General features: G+C 37.7%; 1 long non-coding RNA gene across 1 annotated transcript; it reads left to right on the top strand.

The window, feature by feature from the left end:
* The first annotated feature begins 18,464 nt into the window (after nt 1–18,464).
* On the top strand, nt 18,465–20,271 carry LOC127126389 (uncharacterized). Its single transcript, XR_007804969.1, has 2 exons — nt 18,465–19,120; nt 19,953–20,271. It is a non-coding gene; the product is annotated as an uncharacterized LOC127126389 (long non-coding RNA).
* Nucleotides 20,272–22,571: the final 2,300 nt, after the last annotated feature.

Below are 22,571 nucleotides of genomic sequence, written 5' to 3'. Positions count from 1 at the left end.
TTTGAAGCATGCTCAAAGGCCCAATTCGTGGCAGACCTCACACCTCCACTTCCACATGTGCAAAGTTAGCAAAAATGCAATTTGGCTTCATTAAGTTAAGCAAGCTTAGCATGTTATTAATTAACCTTAAACAGACCACATATAAGCAATTTTCTGGCCATTTGCAACCCTAGGAGCAGCTATACACGCACAGAAACTCTCATGCTCTCTCAATTGCATTTTGACACATTTTCAATTTCTGCTCAAAACTTTCAAAGTACACGATCTCCATTGGTTTGTTCTTCATTCTAGCCAACATTTGAGGACATTTGCAAGCACACAACACCAGCTGGAACTTTTTTTGAGCTCTGTTTTCTTCAAGCCACAACAATGGTGAATCGAATTTTGGAAGCTTCCAGGCATCAGTGAGCTAATCTACCTCAAGTACCCATCATTCCACAGCATTGTGTTCATCTGTTTTTGCTTGCATCATCAAAACAACACCTGCTCCACACTTTTCTTCAAAATCAAGTAAGTGCTCGACCTTCTCCTTTTACCAAATCATGCTATGTTTAGGATAGGTCTTTGTATGCTCATTCCATTGCAACTTGAATCGTTTGAAATGGTTAGCTGTGTTAAAAGAAATCTGGCTTTGAAGCTCTATGCTCAAACTTGTTTTCATTGATTTCTCTTTTGTGAGCCTGTTTTAATGATTATGCTTGCTGGATATATGATGCTTGATGTTTGTAGAGTCGATTGCCATGTTCAATTTCTGTTTCTGGGTGATTTGTTTTTGCTCGATTTTGCTGAGTTTGAAGATGAACACTGTAGCATGCTAAAACCCTAAATTCCATGTTTGAAAACCCAGTTCACGTATGCGTGTGGTGAGATTACTGTACCATTCCATGTCAACCAATCACGTTATTTGGTTTTGCTGGCTGAAACGCAGCGTTCAGATTAATGAATGTGGAAATTACAACCGTGCCACTGGTCAACCCTAGTTGGACCTTCATTCATGTTCTCTTGCTCATTTCATTTCAAATGATCACTCATCTTCCAAAATCCATTTTTCACTCAATTTAACTCCAAAAATTATGGGATTTTTTGCATTATGACCTGTTGAATGTCTACTTTTTTATCATGATTTTTATTGAATTTTTGGTTGGCTGGATTTTAAATGGCATTAGACTTCTTAACATGTATGCTTATTTGACACCTTTTGCCATTTCTTTTGTGAAATGATCATGATGTATCCAATGCCCCTGAAATTTTTTGTGGTGAAACTAGACTCATTAATCTTTGTTTTGATGTAGAATTTGTGCATTTATCATTTGTGGTTTGCTAGATATGAATTTTTTAAGTAGGGTGTGACAACTTGTGTCACACCAATGATGTGCATTTTCATGAATTTTAATGACATACTTCCTGACCTCCAAATGATCCAATTTTTTGCATAAGCCTTCTCTCATATGTCTAGTTGATGTGTGAATTTTCCTGGATTTAATTGTGCCATTTCCCATTTGTTTGTGATTTTTCTTCCCTGCCTAGTCAATTGTTGACTTTATGTGATACACCTTGCCATATCATCTGGGAAGTTCTCATACCTTATTGTATGATCATGAAATTTTGCATGAGATAACTAGACATCTTGAGCTTTACATTGGTGTTGATCCCATCCATTTCTCATCTGTTTTCATTTTGTTATGATTTTTTGAAGTTGACCCATGATTGTTTGACTTCTTTGTGCTTACTTGAAATTGTGTTGACTTCTTGATTTTAATTGGCTGCCTTCCACTTGTCCAAATGCAATGAAATTTGACATGCTTACCATGCTAGGTGTTAGGATTGAACTTGAATTATTTGGCAATTTTTGGAATTGATTATGTTTGCTTTTGAGCTTGGTCTTGCTGTTGACCTTCTGTGTGCTCCCTCTTGCCATGTTTTGACTTCTTTGGTCTATGAAATGACAATGATGCATGTTATGAACTTGTGACCAATTGTGCTTGCTTCTTAAATGCTTGAACTTGACTTTGGTTGACCATTTGTTTGCTGTTTTGACTTTCCCATTTGTTTTTGACCCTAGGCTTGTCCTAGTGGTCTTTTGGGCTTATGATTGAGTTTATGTTTCAGGTTAAGCAACAATGCCTCAAAGATCATACAAATTTGATTGAGTTCGATTACATATCATGTGCTAACCCTTGTTTTGTAGGTGGCTTGACTCATTTGACTTGAGTTTGTGCTTTGCACATTGGTTCCTCTGTGTTGACTTTTGTTTACCAATTCCTTTTGCTTTAAACTGTTGAGCTGTATACTGATTAGTTTGACTATTTCAGGTACCCTTAGTTGCTTAAGTTCTTTGAACTTGTTTTGCTTTGCTATTTAGCAACTTGCTTGAGGTATAATTCCTTTTTCTTCATGTAGTCTGGAGACCCGGCCTGTTATTTGGCTGGGCAAACTGTCTGAAGTCCTCCTTAAGAGGCAATGCTTGTGTATGTTTAATTTGTCCTTGTACAGAGTCAAAGACCTCCTAAGTGAAGAGGCAATTGGCAGAACCAAGGGATAAGCAACCTATCCCCTGCTATTCAGTGTGCCTTCTGTCTTGCTCACACCATTGTGTTGATGCATTTCAGATAAAAACCCAAGATCTTGTGCAATTGCACAGTTGAGTCAGTATCAAATGTGTAGAAGGGTTCCCACTTTCTGAACCCACACATTCTTGTCAAATGCTCTCCCAGGCCAGGGATAGAAGCAATGAGGCACACCCCTCATCTCCTTTCATCTGCTTCACCTTAGCCCCTCAATGGCAAGGTTAAGAGCACACTTCACCCCATTCCAGAGGTTTGTTTGTTGAGGTTGATATGACCCCTCGACTAAAACCTAACCCTTGTGTGAGCCTCTTGTATGTATATAGTGTGTGCTATCTGTGATTGTGATTGCTTTGCTTCTTAGGCTAGCTTAGACTTGCTTCCTGTGCAAGTTAGGTTTAGTTTAGACTGATCCTTTCTCTCGCCCTCGTTGCGATCGAGCCTTTTCCTTTCTCTCGCCCTCGTTGCGATCGAGCCTTTTCCTTTCTCTCGCCCTCGTTGCGATCGAGCCTTTTCCTTTCTCTCGCCCTCGTTGCGATCGAGCCTTTCTCTTTCTCTTGCCCTAGTTGCAATCGAGTCCTTTTTCCCTCCGTAGCCGAACTACGGCAACTCTGATTCTCATGTCCAGATGAGATACGTAGGCACGAGACGCGATGTCTTGCCGAGTTTGACTAACAACTAACGCTAATTCTTTTCTCTCGCCCTCATTGCGATTGAGACCTCCCCTTTCTCTTGCCCTAGTTGCAATCGAGACCCTTGCTTCCTGTGCAAGCCTTGTCTAGGATAGGTTGGCCCTTGTGCCATTTAGCTAGAAACCTTAACTTAGGGTTGACTTTGCATGACAACATCTAGGCTCGAGTCGTAGTCTCCCTAGAGTTGTGTCTCCCTCTGTTATCTGGTTAGGCTAGATCCTTTGTCCCTGCGTAGGGGAACTACATCGCCCTGATCTTCATACCAGATGAAGTATGTAGGCAGGAGATTGAGCTGATCTCTCCGGGCGCCCTTTTTCTTTTTCAACCCTTTGTGTCTTAACCACCCTTGCGTGTGTTTTGGTTCGGATGCTGATGTAAGTCCAGTGATTGGCATTCAGGCTCCACGTTTGCCTTTGTCTGTTTGTTTGTGTGCGTGTCAGCCGAGCTACGAATGCTCTGATTCTTCTCTCGTCCGAGAAGATACGTATGCATAGGATGCGATATCCTAGCGAGCATGTGTCGTCTCCCCAGTCCGAACTACTTCGACTCTGATGTCTATGCCTGATAGACTAAGTAGGCCCAGGATGCGAGATCCTGCCGAGTCAGTTTCAGTCAGTTTCTTTTGTCTCTTTTCAGCCAGTGTGTGTGTGTTTGAGCAGTGTTTAGCAACCATTTTCCTTCCTATTGTGCGTGGATCCCGTAGAGTACTATGGATGCGTAGGGGTGCTAATACCTTCCCTTCGCATAACCGACTCCCGAACCCATTCTCTTTGGTTGCGAGACCATGTTCTTTCCTAGGTTTACTTCGAGCGTTTCCTTTCCCTCTTTTGGGATAAATAACGCACGGTGGCGGCTCTGTTGTTCTTTCTTTTCCCGCCGGTTTTTCGCGTAATGCGACACCCGGCAGTGCATCATTCTTCCTCCAAGCCCTATTAGCCCCTATTATGGGTCATCCCCAGTAGAGTGTTGTTTGAGCCCTATGGTGGGTCATCCCCAGTAGGTTGCTGTTTGAACACTTTTGTGGGCCAGTTCCCAAGCAGAGTGTTTGTTGAAGACTTCAACTTTCTTCTCTCCAGCAAAGCAGTCTTCTCCTCTCCCCGGCATGGGTGCTTTTCTTTGAAGATTCGGTATTTGGTGGATTGACATCCCAGTACTCCATCATTTCCTGGGGTAGATCCCCAGCGGAGTTGTTGGCATGATGAACTTTATCAATGCCTATCTATCCCCACCAGAGATTTGGTTGCTTCTTGGTATCTTTGACCCCCAGCATGAGCTGCTGTTGTGGCAGTGTCTGCCTCTGCTATGAACTCTTTTCTCCGGTTGTGACTGACTATCCCTCCGGCAGCCTCTCGTGGCCTTCCTCCCCTGTAGGATGGTGTTGTCCCCTGATATCCCAGTCTCCGGCAGATCTCTTTTGGCTCTCGGGTGATCTTTTGGCTTTCCCTCTGGAAGGGTAGTACCGGGTGGTTGATTTCGGGACCTATGTGTGTTAGACATGTCTATTTATCAGCATTCATCATGCATAATGCATATACGCATAATCAAAACATTCAGATATTCATGTTGCATCTTTTGCCATATATCTGTTGATTGTTGTCTCCTGCTAATTGGTGATACAGATCTCCCTAGTAGATCTCCCCAAGCAGATGTTGGTGTGTCTGATCTCTCCATATAGAGTCAGCCCCTTAAGCAGAAAGTGTCTACCATTTCCTTCTGCACTCCCCACCGAGTTATATCCTCGTGGATGACGGTTGTTTCCGTTCCCTCCCTACACACATAACGGGATGAGTTTTCCCTATTGAGTTCTTTCCTCATTAGGATGAGTCTTGATTCAGTTTGCCTTTTTGGATCGATCCTAAATTGGCTTCCTATTGGCTGTCTCTTGTGCTTCCCTGTGGTATAAATGAATAGTTGCTCACTAACCGGCACTCATTCATCTTATCCTCGGCTGAATTTGTTGGCTTCTACCTACTAACCGGTAGTTGTAAGTCCTATCTTTACGGTTTTCTACCTACTAACCGCTGGTTATAAATCCTACTTTCATCCCCTAGCAGAGGTAACCTTTGGGGTTCATTCTGGTTGTTGGCGGATTTTTTGCGGTCTTCTACCTACTACCCGGTAGTTGTAAATCCTATTTTCTCCCATTCTGTTCCTCAGCAGATTGTTGTGGTCTTCTACCTACTAACCGGTAGATGTGAACCCTCTTTTCTCTCCTTTGTGGAGTCAACCCTTGTGCTCATCCTAGTCGATGACGGTTACTTTTCCCTGGTTTTCTACCTACGAACCGGTAGATGTAATCCCCTATTTACGGTTATCATTATCCAGTTTTTGGTATTGATAGTCCTTTTCCCTTTTGGATATTTGCTTTGATTAAGCAATCTTATCCCCAGCGGGTCTTCCCCTTCCTTTTGGATAATTGCTTCGAGTAAGCCATTTTATCCTCAGTGGGTCCTCTTTCATTCACCGTTTGGCGGTAATGTTTGTGGTTTCCCTTTTTGATTGGTCATCTTTACATACTTAGTCTGGTATCCTGATGCCTTTCTTTTCGGTTGATTTATCCTTTGACAACCTACAACCCGGTTATGGATAATCTTCCATGCGAGAGTATTATCTACGTTTTGACGGCTATAGATAATACATCTCATGCACTCTTCGGTCGAAGCCCTTCGTGTTTCCCCATTCGAGTAAGATTCGTTGTCCCTTTGCGGAATCGAATATTCATTCTACCCCAGTTATTTGGATAATTGCCTTGTTCGCGCAATTTATCCCCAGTGAGTCATCTCTCGTCTACCCTGTTGTTGTTGGTAACGATTGTTTCTCTTTTCGGTTGATTTATCCTTTGACAATCTACAACCCGGTTATGGATAATCTTCCTTGCGAGTATATTATCTACGTTTTGACGACTATAGATAATATATCTCATGCGCTCTTCAGTCGAGGTTTTGTCCTTCCCAGTTGAGTAAGATTCGTATTCCTTGTGGAATCGAATGTCCATCCTTTAACAAGTTTGCTTTCGCTCTCTTCAGGATGATGAGTGTTTTGGAACACACACCAATTCACGATTTCGGTCGATTTATCCTTTGACAACCTACAACCCGGTTATGGATAATCTTCCTTGCGAGTATATTATCTACGTTTTGACGACTATAGATAATATATCTCATGCACTCTTTGGTTGAACCCTTTGTTTGTTTCCCCAATTGAGTAAGATTCGTATTCCTTGTGGAATCGAATGTTCATCCTTTAACAAGTTTGCTTTCGCTCTCTTCAGGATGATGAGTGTTTTGGAACACACACCAATTCACGATTTCGGTCGATTTATCCTTTGACAACCTACGACCCGGTTATGGATAATCTTCCTTGCGAGTATATTATCTACGTTTTGACGGCTATAGATAATATATCTCATGCACTCTTTGGTTGAACCCTTTGTTGTTTCCCCAACTGAGTAAGATTCGTATTCCTTGTGGAATCGAATGTCCATCCTTTAACAAGATTGCTTTTCTAGCTCTCTTCAGGATTATGAGTGTTTTGGAACACAAACCAATTCATGCCTTGGTCGGTCACCTGTTATATGCCTACAACCCGGTATCCTTGGTGTTCCTTCCTGTCTGCTCCCTATTACGACCTTGGTCCCCTGTGGAGTCAGATTTTCCTGAGTCGAAATATGCCTCTTCAGGTTTTCCTCAGATGTTTTTGGTTGATTGATATCTCTCACCCGTGCACCGGTCTTAGATATTCCTTCTTCCCGAGCTTGTTACCTACTAACCGGTAACACCTCACCCTTTCTTGCTTCCCCAAGAGAGTCTTTTATAGACAGTTGTTGTTGTATTGGCGTTTTCCCCAATACATGCATGTTCCCGGCAGAGACATCTTGCTCAGATCTTTCCCATTCGTCCGTTGACGTCGGGTCGTTGTTTCTTTACTTCATCCCCTGCAAAGTGCAAATTCCAGGTTCTTTTGGTATTCAATCCCTAATTACCTTGAAAGTCTGACAGTCATTGCTCTCATCCGTTCAGGTTCTCAGTTGATTGAATAGGGGCAGCTGTAGCACCTCAAATTTTCACCCCCATTCATCCATTCATTTCATTTTTAGGTCATTGACATTACATTAACATTGCATCTTATCAGTCAAGACTGGCATCAGGAGAATTCCTCAGTGCAAAAGAGCAAGGTTTTTCTTGAGATAAAAGCCCTATGGTTGTTCTAGAGATCTTATGTGAACCCAAGGTTCATTTTGAAACAACTTGACCAAGTGTTAGAGGCTCAAAGTCCACAGTGCAGTTTCAGGTCATCTGGGGCCCATAAAAGTCAGCTGCAAGTCAACTGAGGGCTAGGAGGTGGAGAAATGATTTGAAACACTTCATTCATGTCCCAAAGAGGTTTATTCAACATGTCAAACATCTACCTTGAAGATTTTGAAGCCAGATCAAAAGTTTCCAAAAATGGAAAGTGACCTGTAATTTCAAGTTTCCAAAAATGGCAAGTTTTTGGACCACTTCAACTTGACTTTCCAACATTAAAGAGGCTTCAAATGAAATTTTGTCCAACATGAAAGTTGAAGATCCTTCTCTCCCATTTCCAAAAAGTCCAAGATCATGAGTATCTGATGAATGGTTAAGGAGATATGATCAAATCATTGCCAAGTGTGCATGGAACTTCAACAAGCCATAACTTTTGATCTAGAACTCCAAATTGAGTGCCTCTTTTTGCATAATGCTTGTCATGAATCATATTTTCCAAATCCAATGTTGTATTGCATGAAATTTCATCACATAATCATATGCTCATTCATGCTCATTTTGGAGGGAAATCATGAATTTGAAATTGGTTAATCATATGAGCTAATTACCATTGCCAACATGTGCATGAGATAATTTTGAGTGAATTTGAGCATCATATGTTACTGTTCACGTGTGCAATTTGCATGGCACCTCCCAATTGCCAAATGGTGTAGAATTGCATGAGATACATGTGTTTGAAGTTTTGAATGTGAAGAATGTTCTTGCTCGATTTGCTTTGGTTATGTTGATTTAGTGTAAATTGATACTGGATTTGGAATGTACATAGCATGAGCTTTCATTTGATATAAATTTTAGTGAATTCTGGAAAAAAAAATTGGTGTTGTTCACTGTTCAGCCACCGTCTTCATGAAGAAGACGGTGGAAACCACCACATTGGCACTGTAGCGCAGCCGGTTAGGGTTTCTGCAACTGAGCACTCATGAACGTACCAGGACCGAGTTCGACCCCTTCCTGCGTGCATTTCATTTTTTCATTTTATTTACTCATTAGCCAAACGACGTCGTTTGGATAAGTAGCGCGTCCCTCACTTCGAATCCTGCTGATGCCATTTCCTATTTCCAATTCATTTCAACATTATTTTCATGTTTTGCAATTTTTATTTCATTTTATGCATGCTCACTCAAAAAATCACAAAAAATAGAATAATGATCCAATTAATTCCCAATTTTTTTCTACATGATCCTTGAGACGTCTAGTATTTTTGTGAGGTGATTTCATGATTTTATCTCTTCTGGATTGTTAATGGTGTTGAATTGTTTGAACATGTACACAATTATGCCATGCCTCATTCAAATTGGTGTGAAATGCTCAATACTTGACCAATTGCCATGAAATTTTATATGTTGATTCCTAACATGTTGTAGGATGTTTGAGATTTTATTTGGCATTTTTAGCATTTTCCTTCTCTGTTTTGGACACATGATTGTATGGTGTGACAATGTGTGTCACACAATTTGATGTTGATCTTATTCATTTTCATTTCCATATCAATTGAGCTTCTCTGTTTACAATTTTTGGCATGATGATTGTGTTGGACATGTTGTATGCTCATAAAAATTTCTAGAATTGTTTGAGTCATTTCTGATTTAATGTGCATTTTCTCACTTTGTATGTCCAATTGATGATCATGTTGTGTGTCTTGCCATATCTTGCTCATGAGATGACCTTGCTTAGTGCTTTTGACTTGGTCCTTTTTAGGACATGTTCATGATAGATTAAATATGCTACATGTTGAGAATGGGTTGCTGTTTTGACTTTTTGCCATACCTTTGACCCTAGCCTTGGTGCTAGTGGTTTGTACTAATCTTTTGGGTTTTGAATTCCAGGTTCAAGCTATTATCCCTAGTGGTTGATGCAATATCAATTCATGAGATGCCAATTATTTTGGGTTAACTAATGTTGATTGTGTTGTAGGTCCTTGGGTGGCTAACTCACTTGAGTTGTTGACTTGCATTGTGTATACTGGTTGTCTCACTGTTGACTATCTGTTTAGTTTGTCTGAATGTGAATATTGACTTGTTTGATTTTCTTACAGGTACTTTAGTAGCTTTAACTCATTATTTGAGTTGCTTTGCTTTGCTTGTGGTTGGCATACCACTTAGGTAACTTCTTTTCTCCATGTATTCTGGAAGACCTGCTGTTTTTGGCAGGCACCTGTCTGAAGCCCTCCTTAAGAGGCAATGTTTGTGCTTGTTTATCTTTGTGCCTTGTACTTCAAGACCTCCTAAGTGAAGAGGCAATTGGCAGATATAAGGGATGTGCAATCCATCCCCTGCTATTCAGTTGAGTCTTTCATCTTGCTCGCACTACGTGCTGATGCATTTGAATAAACACCCAAGATCCTTGTATATAGAGTCAGTCAAGTGGAGTAGAGTCCCGCATTCTGGACTCCCACGTTTTCATTGATTGAAGCTCACCCAGGCCGGGTTAAGAGCCATGAGGTCTTACCCTCATCACCTTTCATCTGCTCACCCCGACGGTCAATGTCAGTGGTTAAGAGCCTCAGACACCCTTTCCAGTTGGCTTGTTTGTCGAGGTTGATATGACCCCTCGACTAAAGCCCAGCCTTGTATGAGCCGCTTGTTTGCATATAGTGTGTGATACTTGTTCACCTGTGCTTGTTTACATGCTGTTTAGGCTAGCTTGCTTCCTGTGCGAGTTAGGTTCTGATTAGAGACCTCAACATAGGGATCGTTTGCATGACAACTTCTAGGCTCGAGTCGTAGTCTCCCTTTTAGTTGTTATCTCCCTAGTCTCTGGTTAGGATAGTTTTTCCTTGTTAAGGGGAACTACGTCGCCCTGATCCTCATACCAGATGAGGTACGTAGGCAGGAGATTGAGCTGATCTCTCCGGGCGCCCTTTTTGTTTTGTTGCGTGTGTTTTGTTCGCCCTTTTTTCTTTTTCAACCCTCCTGTGTGTGTTTGCTTGTTTGGAGTCTGACGTAAGTCCAGCGATTGGCAGTCGGTTTCCCGTGTTATGTGTGTGCTTGGAGTCTGATGTAAGTCCAGCGATTGGCATTCTGTTTCCAGTTGTGTGTTTCGTTTGACGTCTCAGCGTCCCTGTTTCAGTGTTTTGTTTCAGCGTGTGTTAGCTGAGCTACGAGTGCTCTGATTCTTCTCTGGTTAGAGAAGATACGTATGCATAGGATGCGATGTCCTAGCGAGCACGTTTCCCCTGTTCCCGAACTACGTTAACTCTGATGTTTGTCTCTGACAAACTACGTAGGCCCAGGATGCGACATCCTGCCGAGTCACCTTCTTCCGTCTTTCATCTGTGTTTTATTCCAGTCTTGTGCAGTTTTTGAGCAGTTTTAGCAACCTTTCTTCTATTCTTTCTGAGCGTGGATCCCGTCGAGTACGACGGATGCGTAGGGGTGCTAATACCTTCCCTTCGCATAACCGACTCCCGATCCTATCAATCTCTGGTCGTGAGACCATTCCTTTCCAGGTTTACTTAGAGCGTTTCCTTTCCCTCCTTTGGGATAAATAACGCACGGTGGCGGCTCTGTGTCTTTTCCCGCCGGTTTTTCGCGTAATGCGACACCTAGGGGTTAAGGGTAATTGTGCTCGCTAAGACATCGCGTCTTATGCCTATGTATCTCATCTGGAATGAGAATCAGAGCAAGAAGTAGTTCGGCTAACTACGGGGTTATGGATTGGGTTTTAGACGAACGACGTTACTACGCAATCTACCGGATGCTCGACCTTTGGAGACTTACTCGCCTGTAGTAGAAGGAGTTAACGTGTTCTTAGGAGAAAAAAAATCAATGAGTTGGTAGGGTTAAGGATGCTCATGCAAAAAAGGCAGTCCTTGACGAAGGAACCGCGCTACTTGTGGGGATACGAACACATACAAAACAAACATGTATAAAGTAAACGTGCCAACAAGGCAATCAGAATAAATCTCCCAAATGGTATCCCACAAGCAAAGTGGAATATCCAGCGAGCTATCCCTGCAAAAGTCATGTGAGCCTTCACAAAAACTCAACAAAAGGGTTAGTGAAACACGATAAGCATTTTTTTCATGGATAACAGTATGGTTTCAGAAACCTCAAACCTTGTGGCATACACTTTAGAAATTAAACGATTAAGCATTCAAGGCATTATTTATACATTTATACATAATTATGAACCCGTGGGCAAAAACCTAATGAAATTCATCCATCATACCTCAAACATTCAGAGTATTCAACTTCAAAGCACAAAGGTAATGGGAATAAGGGCAAACCTGATTGGAGAGATCGGTTGAAATCAAATGGCACGACTGGATTTGCAAACCAATGTTAGGGTTTGCTTGAGCTGAAAGTGTGTGAGTCAGAATGAACCTTTCAGAGTTGCCTGGAGGTTGCTGCAGATTAATTCTCACTCTCTCTGTCTAGGTTTCTCTCCAGGTTTTGTCCAGGGTTTTGTTCCAAGGAAACCTCAGAGTGTTTTGCTTCTCTTCCTTTTTCTGTTTGTTCTCCCTCTTTTATAACCTGATTTTCATGGCTTTGTGGGCTCAAATGAGAGAGGTCCAAGTACAAGATTTTTCTATTATATTTTATTTATTTATTTATTTAATTAATTAATTAATTAATTTTTTTTTTTTGCATAACACGTGGGCTTCGCCTAGCGGGCATGACATCTCATGAACAAACCTTTGCTCCTTCAAGATTAACGTTTTGACTGACGAATAGACCCCTGTTGGAAGTAACTCAAGTCTTTCCCTTGTGTTGACTGATCATCTAAATAGAACCCACAAAGTGTCCTGGATGATGTTCAAGCTTCTTGGAGCTAATCCCGATTGACATGATGAAATGCAATGTATCTAATGTTAAATGACCTAAAAATGAATGCGTGAATAAGGAGGGAAAATTTTGGGGTGTTACACATATGAATTTTTTATGAACATGAAAGTTGTCCATATTGTTATTAGGAACATTTTTTATTTTAGGGTCATCTTTATTTGACAAACACATCAAAAGTTATAGCTCATTGAACCTCAGCTTAGTCAGATGACTTGACTGATCAACTTTTTAAAGTCAAACTTCCAATCTTGATGAATAAATGATTGAGGGGACTCAAGTAGGCTCATATATGCACAAAATGATAAATTAAATAAATTCCCTTGATTAAATTTGATCAGAGGTTGAGATTGCTTCATGGGCAAGGCACAATCAAAGCACAGTGAAATTAGGGTTTCCTTGGGAAACAATCTTCAAGCCCCTTGGGTTATCTTGAGCAAATTGGAAAATTGAGATACTTGGGAGACATATATGATGATTAGGAACTTTGTGGACCATTATCATTCTTTTTCTCATCTTCATCTAGCCATTGCATTGGGCTTAGGAGCCTCCTAGGAGCATTGTGGAGCACATGATTACTTGAGCTTCAAAACAAAAAGAGTTAGTGACATATTTTTGTGCTTTTGGTTAGTAATCAAATAAGAAATGCAATAACATACAATGCAAGCATGCTTGGTGATCTCAAATCAATCAAACAAGTCCCAACCCTAGGGTTAATGGGTCAAACATGCTATGATCCTTGAGGCAGTGCACTTGTGCAATAGCATGATGCCATGAGGGATCTTAGGGTCAAAATTAGGGTCTTACATCCATTAGAGTTAATCCATATGAGCCGGGGTAGTTCGTTAAGCACGTATATATATATATATATATATATTATATATATATTATATATATATATTATATATTATATATATATAGATATAATTATATTATATATATATATATATTATAATATATATATATATATATATATATATATATTATATATTATATATATTATATATATATATTATATATATTCTTACTTTAAAATAAAATATTACTAAATTTTATCTCTATTATATTCAATCTTTATCTTTTAAATCTTATACATTAATATAATAATCATTCTTTCTTATATTCTATTAGTTTTTCTTATATTATATATTCGAGTATTATTTTATACAATTTAGATATGTGTTTATATTTAAAAACATATTATAGTATTTATAAAAGATAATATAATTTAATAATGTATTATTTTTAAAATAATGTAATTTTTAATTTTATTTATAATATATAATACGAGTTCTTTATTTTAATTTTGTATTTAAAAAAGTTCATTTAGAGTTGGGTAGTCTGAAGTCCATCTAGGATCGGGTTCGTGTAGTAATTTTCGAGCTAATGTTACAACAAAGCTTTTTTCAAGCTCATATTACAATATTACAATATTACAATAGAGATTATATTTTTTAGGAGCATTTAACTTGACACCCCCACTTAGACCTGACACCCCCCATTGCGTATGAAAAGACGACAATGCCCTTGTAAAATTATTTTCAAAAATTTAGAAATTTACAGTGTAAAGGCGTGCATTTGTAATTGCTGGGGCGATACCAGAAATTTAGAGCAATTACCAAAAAATTCAAAAATAGTGAGTATTTATATCGAATTTTTCAAATTTTCCGATATTTTGTATAAAAAATTTCAAAATTTCCAATGTTTTCATGAAATGTTTATCGGAAATTTCAAAATTTTCGGTACAAAATTCCATTGAATATATCGGAAATTTCATAATTTCCGATAGATATAAAAACCCGGTTTTGTATTGGAAATTCTAAAATTTCTGGTATGTATTCCATGGGAATTTATACTAGAAATTTTGACATTTCCGCTATGTGTCAAAACTTTGTTTTATACCGGAAAGTATGAAATTTCTGATAGTTGCTAATATTTTTCCCTTATTTTACACAGAGAGATGTTGATCGAGCGGTAGACCAGGCTATGGCTGCCAGGGGTGGTAATGTTTAGTCTTCCCAGATACGGGTTGAACGAGTGTCCCCAACCGGTTCACACCGGAAGCAGTTGGTTGCTTAGGGCCAGTTTCGGGCACCTCGTTGCACTCGATGCCAATCGGTATGATCAGTAGAGCATCCTAAAGATGAGGTGGTTCCAGATGCTGATTAATTGGTTGATCCGGTGGTTAAGGAGGTTACAAATCTTGTTGTTGTGGTTGAGGAGGTTGTTGAGGAGACTGGTTTGAAGGAGGTTGCTCGGGTGGTCCAATCATATGTTGTTGTTGTTGATTCGCTCCCATCAGTTACTACTGACACGAAGGTTACAACTCCTTCGACCGAGTCCTCTATGTACATTGATGGAGGATTCCCTGGAGGACCCATTGACTGGTCAATGCTTATTGAGTATGCTGACCATGTGGCGTTACGACTATAGTAGGGATATGTGCATGTCTTTTTGTTTAACTCTAATTTGTTTATTATTGTGCCATGAAAGCTAAATGTTAATTTGTTTATATTAATTTGTCATATGAGCATCCCACATTGAAGGTGACATCGCACGGGTCGAAGATGAAGGACTTCCCGAAGATTTCGATGCCTGAGCAGGTCAGTCGAATTATACAGGAGTTCCAACTGCTTGATTTTGCCCACTCTCCCTCACCATGCTTGACGCTCCACTACTTAGTGTTTTTGTTGAGAGATGGCACAAGGAGACATCTTCATTTCATCTACCGTTTAGGGAGATGACTATCACTCTGGATGATGTCGCCTCATTGTTCCATCTCCATATCGGCGACAGATTCTGGGCGGCTCCTGTACTTAGTATGTCCCTTGCATGTCATACTGTTGCATGAGATTTGGGAGTGTCTGCGGCGGCTGTGCAGGAGTTTGGCATCAATAGGGGTGCACACCATCGTATGTCTTGGCTTCAGAATACGTATGACGAGCTTGTAGCGATTGGGAGTTATGAGGTTGTTGGTAGGGCGTACATATTGATTACGTGTCATCGCTGCCTCCTGCAGCTGATGCCGATGTCCAACAACGCCTCTAGATGATTGCATTTATTTTGTATGACCTCATGGGTTTGGTAAACCCAAATGGTGAGGTTTATATTAGATTATCTCGGACTGCAGACATAGCCCGTGGGGGGCTATTTAGACGTCTTTTGTATATCATGGATTTCATATATTATGCATGATTTGTATATTACACATACATTTTCATCAGAATTTTTTATTACATAATGTTTTTGATGACATAACTTAAGCATCAACATTAACTGAAATACAGACGCAACAACAAAATTAACTTAAACATAACTTAAGAAAACAATAATAAATAAGAAAAACCTAAACACTACTAGATAACTTTGGACGTTTCAGTATCTCCGTTATATCTTCAACAGATCTTGAAAGTCTAGCATCTAACTCGGTCGACCGCTTTGTTATCCTACAGCGAAATGATCTTCGCATTTCTTTCAGATCTTCGTCGGTCTTCAACTCAATAAGGTTGTAATTCACCCTCCCGTCAGTATCAACCTAATTTTCACGAAACTTGATCTTTCTCACCTTCCTGGTATCATCAGTATCAGGTAATAATTCATTCAAATTGGTCGTCAGGCTGGCGAGAGACGTGGTGTCATCCAGAAGCCGAAACTCTACGGGAGGTAAAGCTCCGTTGAAGTACATTTCTGTCTTAATCAAAAATTGAGGAAGAGACATTTTTTGAGATGTTTTTATCAAACATGTGACCCCTTATTTATACAACTTTGCATTTACTCTGACCCATACAAAATTGTCGGTGCAATCACAACCATCCAAAACAGTCGACAAAATCCTGAACGTCTAAAACATCAAAAAAATAACCGTACCAGAAATTTCATTTAGGTTGAAATTTCCGGTAGCCACAGGTAAATTTCAAATTTCCAGAAATTAATGAATAAAACCAGATATTTTGAAATATCCGGTATATTGGAAATTAAAAATGTACTACCTAAAATTTGAATAGTACCGGAAATTTTGTTAAGCCTACGGGAAATTTCGTTCAGAATTTTCATTCAATTTTGAGGCATCATTTTTCAGGGTTTTCAATTTGGTCCTAAAATATCCACTACCCATTAGAGTTAACACATTATAATTTTTTATAAAAGATAATATAATACTTAAAAATGTATTATTTTTAAAATAATATAATTCTTTATTTTTAAAATATTAATATGCTTATTTTTTGAAATTTTTTACTCAAATACTCCAGTTTTTCAAAAAAAAAATCCCAAAACAACCCAGGGGTCTTCATGGTTCATGAATTGGCCTGAACAAATCCACATTTATAGTTCAGTTAATAATAATCATTTCAATAAAAATGCAGTTAAATGCTAAAATGGTTTCAATTCAGTTTAAAATTAATTTATAACCAGTTTGTGTTTATAAACTAGTTTATAATCGGTTTGCAATTATAAATCAATTTTATAATTTGAACTCTTTTAAAATCAAAATTTTCAATTATAAATCAATTTTATAAAAATTATTTTTTATAATATTTGAAAATATTAATTTTTTTTTGAAAAAAAATCTTTTATTTAAATAGAAAAAATTAAATATTTTATTTTTCTACAAAAAAAAAATAAATCGGAATAAATATTTTTAAAATTTCTTGCTTAAAATAATTTTAAAAAATATTATTTTTATTTTTATTTTTCAGTAAAAAAAATTCATAATAATTTTTTTTCATAATAATAAAAATTTCAGAATAAAAAATTATATATTTTTTAATATACTCTTTTATTTATTTATTATCATATGGACCTAATCAAAATTATGTGGAAGTTAAACATCTAGTGAGATATGTATAAGTTTTAAACATATGGTGTTTGACGAGATTGTGCGTATCGCTCCTACGTATTCTCAGGTACAATGAGGAATTCAAAACTACGTAGTTCTGTGTAGAAAATTACGTATTTGTGGGTTGATGTTATTGAACGAATGTTTAGATCGCGCTCTAGCAATTAAACGTTGCTTGTGCTCGCGATTGGAGGCTTAAAGCGTTTGTCAGTGTCACGATAGAACAAACTAAACAGTATTTTTTTTGTAAAAAAACCTTCGATCGCGCAGGGAGAGTAAATAGTTTGATGTGTTGAGAATGTTTTTGAGTGGATGATGATTGCTCGAGTGACCGAGTTAGACACCTCGTATCTAAACAATTGGGAAAAGAATAGTATACACTAGACCTTTTTTTTTTCATCCTTTAACTTGCAAAAGGAATATATAGGGTTAATATATTTTGAATAGATGACGAATACTCGAATGGCCGAGCTATACATCTAATATTAGAGTATTCGGGGAAAACAATAGTGGAGACTAGATCATTTCCTTTTTCATTTGATTTATTAAGAAAATAAGTTCGCTTAAGTTTTGAATACGAAAGTGGTTTAAGGTGAATCAGGTTAAGACTTTTAAACCGATGACGATTGCTCGAATGGTCGAGTTAGACACCTCGTATCCAAACAATCGGAAAAAAGAATAGTAAATACTAGACTATTTCCTTTTTCATCCTTTGTAAAAGGATATTTAAAAGTCATTAGATATTTTATCTTAAATTGGAAAAATGCACTCGATGAAGATTGGGCTTTCAATCGCGTTAATTCAAAATTAATCGAGAGAAATGGGTTTTAAAAAATATATCACTTGACGTTGAATCAATGGTTTAATTATTTTATTGAAAATATTAATTTTAGTTACCATCCATTTATTTAATTAATTATAACAATTAAATAAAACAAAATAATAAGAAAAATAAGAATCAAAGGTGGGGTGCATTAAGTATCATGGAACTATGGGGTTAGTAATACAAAATTTAGCATGGCCTAGGGCCCAAATATTAGCAAAAAAATATAAATAAGAATAGAATAAAATACGAAGGTGCAAAATTAAATAGGCCCATGTGCAAGGCCCAATAATGATTAACAAGAAAATAGAAGATATACAAAATAGTAAATGAAATAAAGAAGGGGGTGCATATGGTAAAAGGTCCAATAGAGGGGTCCAAGGCGCGATGATCCAAGACCCAAGGCCTTGAGAGAGTCAACGAATGTTGACTCTACCTTAGCCTTTAGATCAGATGCACCATTGGTCAAAGGCAATGTGAAAGTTAGACACATGGTAGCACATGTGAGGGAGGCCTACACGATTAGTCAATAGATGAGTTAGTCAACTCATCAAGTGGATAAGGAGAAACCACATAAGGGACATGTGTCATAGAGAGACAATGGAAGGAGAAACAAGAAAATGGAGGGAGTCCACCCATGAGGACTCAGACCTCACTTATCCTTCTCCTTCTCTTTGTTATGGCCTACCACCAAACAACCAAACACAGTTTGCTTCGCCAGATAATGAATCCACGCAGCGTTTCCCATAGTGGACTTGATGAACATCGATGAATAATCATCGTGTTCTTCAAGTCCAAACCTAGAAACCTCCAGAGATTTCTCAAACACCAAAACTTTTCAATCAGATCCTATATGAAATACTATCGCAAACATGAATCTAATTTTAATTCAACCAAAAACAACACAGATTCTCATATCAAACCCGCCCTAAACAAAACCCTAAATGATAAATCATTCCCCAAATTTCACAATCCAAGCTAATAGACAATGATTCAAGTTATGGAGTTAACAACATAACAAAATATCAAGCGTGAAAATGGCGTAAAATAATACAGAAGGCCTCGTCGAAGCTTTGAAACTCCGGCGAGGTTTCAGCGACGGCGAAGGTACCTCAAGTAAGTAGTCAAATTCCTTGCTCTCTACTTGTATTGCTTCTGTTTTGTTTACTTTCCTTCTCCTACTCATGTATTCACTTTCTCTGTTGAGTGGGTGTTAGGCTAGCTGAGAGTGAGTATGAGCTAAACCTTTTTTAGGATTCAATATGAAGCTTAAGAAGATTAGGATAGTGAGATATTTAGTAATGGGTTAGGATTTTTTTAGCAGAGTTTCATTGTGAGATTTTGCGTGTTTTGAGTGAAATGAGGGGATGGATTATATAGGGTGAGCGATGATCAAAGAGAGGGAAAAGAGTGAGTTGTTAGAGGAATTTGGAGGGAAAATGGTGATCCTCATGCTAATCTGAGATGAAAGGTTGAGATGATTTGGATTGGAATTTGGTTGAGCTTTGTGTTAGTTTGAGGAATTGTGTTAGTCATGTGTGTGCAGGATGAATGATGATGTATGGATCATGGTGAATTTTGAGTGGTTCACGCGTTTGCTCTTTGATTCTAAGTTTTGTTTGCTTTTTTTCTCTTGTTTGAATTTTAATTCAAATTCAAATGGATATATGTGTTGGTGATGGTATGGTATTTTTGTTGAGTGGTGATGGATTGTGTAATGGTGGAAAATCATGTGTTTCTCACTACTTTATTTTATTAAGTCAATTTAAATCTACTTAGTTTGGATGGTGAAGTAAGTTATGTCTGTATATTGATACATATGGATGATGATACTATGTAAAACTATGAATTGATATCATGTGTTTTGCCTTTAATTTGTTTTGAGTGTTGCTCATGATACTGATAATGCATTATATAGAAAACTCACATGAATTTTGTTGTTTGAAAGATGCAGGGTAATGGTAAGATGATGCTTTGGGATGATGTTATAGTCATGGTGAAATGGTGCAAAGGTAAAGGGAATAAGATGGAAGCAAATTAAAGATGGTGATGAGATCGGGATGATGGTGATAAAGAGGAGGTCATGAGGGCCACCAACATTTTGGAAATTCATTCTTTTTGTTTTATTTTTTGTCTTATTATTTTAAAAATGTGACGTGTGCATAATGTTAACAAAATACTCTTTTAAATATTTTTGTATTAATATTTGACAATGTAAAGTAAAAAATACTCATTCATTTTATGGAATACACATCCTCTTCATCATATTTCAAACACCAATCACTTGATACAAATGACATGATAAAATAATGTAACTTGCAAATTTTTACTTTCAAATGCTTTTATAAAACTTAATCTCCACTTTTATGAATAAAATATAATGAAAATATGTAATGGTCTAGTGATCCAACCAATGCAATAAAATGGTCTCATTAATGGACATGAGATTACAAATGCAAGACTGGACTAAAAATGAAAGATGAGACCTGATGGGATATGTTTAAAATATGAGAACAATGTGAATTGAGATGAAATGGGGACCTAAGAGTAAAGATTGTACACTAGGTCAAAGAATGCATATGGCCATATGTCGAATGGCTTATTGTGAGTGTGAGCGTAAGTGTGAATGCATGTGAATGTAACTAGTACTATGCAATGTAATATAGGTAAACAAATGGTAAGACAAAGTTTCCCTATCTAATTTCCTTAAACATGGGAGGATGAACTGTCACAATTTTCATAAATTCAAGGTAGAAGTCAATTAGATAAGAAAATATCTCAAATTATCTCAAATTTCATCTTTAAAATATGGAAAGCGTAATGAGGTTATGAAGGATTAACCTTGTTAGTGGTCTAAAAGATTGCCTTCATACTCTGGTTAGGGTTTCTCCTTTCAATGATGAATTCATACCAAGAAATAACAGTTGACCGATTCCTTGATATTTAACAAAGACGGCTTTTGATTACCAATCATCGAAAGTTTCTCTGAGAATTGACGGAGTAAACATTTAGCCGACAATCATCGTAAGGATTCTTTGAGACTTAACAATGAACATGTTCAACTATAAAACACAGAGAGAATTCTTCAAGAATTAACAAAGATCTTTGGATAATTGACCAAGTGAAATTCCAACTAATCGCAATTTGAATGGTTCTTCGAGAACTAACCGAGAAAACCTTCAATTCAGCAAGCCTGGATATACTCTCTTTTTTTAAAACATTTTTTTAAAATAAAACATGAAACTAGCAATCATTGAAAGATTCTCCACGAACTAACCGGGTGAAATTTCAAATAACAAATATCAAAAAGATCCTTTGATAATTGACAAAGTGATCCTCCAATTGATCGTCATTCGCAAGGTTCCCCGAGAATTAACCGAGAAAACTTTCAAATAGCCATACCAAGATACCTATTTTTTGAATTTTTAATAAGTGGAATGCATAATCGACAGTCATCGAAAGATTCCTCGAGAACTGACAAAGTAAACTTCCAATTACCAACCCCAAAAGATTCCTCAAAACTTATCAAAGAAAAACTTCGACTAGACATCATTGAGATATTTTTCCATGAATTAGCAGATAAAACGTATAATTAACAACTATCAAAAGATCCTCCAAGAGCTAATGAAGTGAGCTTTCAACCAATTGTTATTTGGAGGTTTTCTCCAAGAATTCAATTTTGTCCCGTCGAAATGTCCTTTGATACTTACACGAAAACTTCTGACAATAAAAATGAATGATAATTAGGAAATCTGTTGACAGTAAGAATTTTGAAATAGTTGGTGTAGGTTGAAAATGGGATATCCTCTAAGAATTAATAGATAAATTACTCCACAAAACAAAAACGGAGACTCTTCGAGACTTAACAGAGCAGAGCCTCAAATGATCATGCAACAACGGGGAGATGCTTTGAGAATTGATAAAGGAAAACACTCCACAGAATCCAGTTGAGACTTTCTGAGAATTGATATATAATATACTTAACATAATACCATTGAGACTCTCTTAACATAGCAATATCTCAAATGATATAACAACAATTGGAAGATGCTCTGAGAGTTGATAAAGAACAACCCTCCATAAAAGGTAGTTGAGAGTTTCTGATAATTGACAGTTAAGACACTCAACAAGATACATTTGAGACTCTCCAATAATTGAAGGAGCAATATCTCAAATGATACAATTGAAACTCTCCAAAAATCGAAAGAGCGGCATCTTAAACGACACAATTGAGACTCTTCGAGAATTGACAGAGAAACATCTCAAATGTTCATCCATTGGGGAAATAATCCATAAAATATTTCCTCAGGAGAAGGTTTATTGGGTAAACTCTGCAGGGGAAAATATCCAAGGAGACTTTTTAGGGTAACCTCTTCTTGGGGAGAAAATTTGGTGAACTTATTGAGGAATATCACTATCAACAACATAGTTGAAGAAAGACTTGCTGGAGAAAATCTCATGAGAACATGGGGGGTAGGAACTCATTCAGAGAAATACCGCCGACTTGGTTGAGGACTGACCTAAACTCTTATGATTGGTCTCAGATACTGATTTATGTTATGTTATG

This window comes from Lathyrus oleraceus, chromosome 3, assembly GCF_024323335.1.
Source record: "Lathyrus oleraceus cultivar Zhongwan6 chromosome 3, CAAS_Psat_ZW6_1.0, whole genome shotgun sequence".
NCBI lineage: Eukaryota > Viridiplantae > Streptophyta > Magnoliopsida > Fabales > Fabaceae > Lathyrus > Lathyrus oleraceus.
The sequence above is the reverse complement of the archived record's forward strand: the minus strand, read 5'-3'. Positions and strand labels throughout refer to the sequence as shown.